Source organism: Arachis ipaensis, chromosome B04 (genome assembly GCF_000816755.2).
Source record: "Arachis ipaensis cultivar K30076 chromosome B04, Araip1.1, whole genome shotgun sequence".
Lineage (NCBI taxonomy): Eukaryota > Viridiplantae > Streptophyta > Magnoliopsida > Fabales > Fabaceae > Arachis > Arachis ipaensis.
The window spans coordinates 128,010,510-128,012,318 of NC_029788.2; the positions used below are offsets into that span (position 1 = coordinate 128,010,510).

Here is a 1,809-nt window from a genome sequence, read left to right on the forward strand (position 1 = left end):
CATATATTTTAAAACAATATCAATATGGCTTTATTTTTTTATCCAAATAATATTTTAAATATGCTTTATATTTACGCTATTGTAATCTTCATTTGTCTTTATCTTGCTAGTAGGTAAGAATAATTACGAAGAGAAGGGTTTTGCCAAAAGAAAAAAATGAGTAAAAGAAGTGGAGACGGAAGATAAAATGTGTATGTAGTTAGATCTTTGTAGAACAAATTTTCACTTCATGATTAATAAGGACACAAATTTTTTTTCGCCACGTTTCAACTTAGTGGTAAATTTGACTAATGGATAATTAACTTTGTAACTATTTGGTATGATTTTTTAAATGTGGACAGAAACTTTTGAGTCAGATGAAAATAGTACTTATAAGAGATTTTAACGATTAAATCAGTCTAGATTTAAGAAATATAAAAATTATAATTAAATAATATATTTTAAAATTGTATTTATTTATAAATATGAGAAACTAAAATAAAAAGGTTTAATTACTTTGTTGGTCTTATAGTTTCGCAAAATTTTTAATTGGGTCCCTATACTTTTTTTTCTTTTAATTGGGTCCCTGCATCAATTTTTTTTTCAATTAGGTTCCTCTTGGCAGTAATTGACTTAATTTTATAGGGACCAACTAAAAAAATAATATAGTGTAGAGACCCAAATAAAAGAAAAAAAAAGTATAAGGACCCAATTAAAAAAAATTTTTGTACAAAGACTCAATTATAAGAAAAAAAAAAGTATAAGGACCTAATTAAAAATTTTATAAAACTATAGAGACCAACAGAGTAATTAAACATTTTTATTTTAGTGCTCATATTTATAAATAAAGACAATTTTAAAATATATTATTTAATTATAATTTTTATATTTTATATATCTAGACTGATTTAATCGTTAAAATCTCTTATAAGTACAAAATATTTTTTTTATTTTAATATTTTTGTAGTATTACATGAGTAATACATTTTTTTTTAATACTTGTGCCTAGTTTAGGTTAAGGCTTAAGAGTATCTAGGGCTGTCGGATAATATCCGCATATCCGCGGTAATTATCCGCATCTGATATGAATTTTGCAGATATTATTCGATCCGCAGAGCCAATCTGATCTGTATTATGGTAGGATCGGATTGCGGATTCGGCAGTGATATCCGCAGATCCGATCCGCAAATTCGCATATCCACACATCACATATAAATAGCGTAGTTTAAGAAAGTAAACCTTAATGTGATATGAATTTTAGTGCGTTATTTTATAAATTTTATGATATTTTGTTTTTAATTTTTTATGTTGTACTTTAATTTAGAATAATTAAACTTAAATCTTGTGTTATTATTTTGTTATTTAAGAGAACTATTATTGATAATATTTTAGGAGTAAATATGCTTAAACAGATAAAAAATGAATTTTATGGATATTTTTTTGTAAAAACAGCCAAACAGAATCTTAAAATAATAATTTTGAATTATGCATATATATCTGTTATCCAATCCGATCCGACATAAAAAAATGTGGATATCATATCCGATCCGATCCGATAAGTACAGTACGAATCGGATAAAAATTTAGGCTATATCTGATCCAATCCGATCCGTGTGCAGCCCTAATAAGTATCACTTAGCTGGCGGCTATTCCATCCTTTTCAACCAAATGCTCTTCTTTAAAAAATAAAGAAATATAAAATTCTCAACAAAATTTCAGTTTTCTGATGGTTGGCATCAATTGAATTTTGAGTCAGGTTGGATTAGTAATTTTTTTTTTATAGTTTTGGTAAGTAAAATTATTTTATTTTTAATTTGGTAAATAAAAAAG

At 25.5% G+C, this 1,809-nt stretch overlaps 1 protein-coding gene across 1 annotated transcript in view; it reads left to right on the top strand.

Moving 5' to 3' along the window:
* Positions 1-1,809, top strand: part of LOC107635351 (cystathionine gamma-synthase 1, chloroplastic) — a 29,341-nt gene that overhangs the window by 23,641 nt on the left and 3,891 nt on the right. The window lies entirely within an intron of this gene.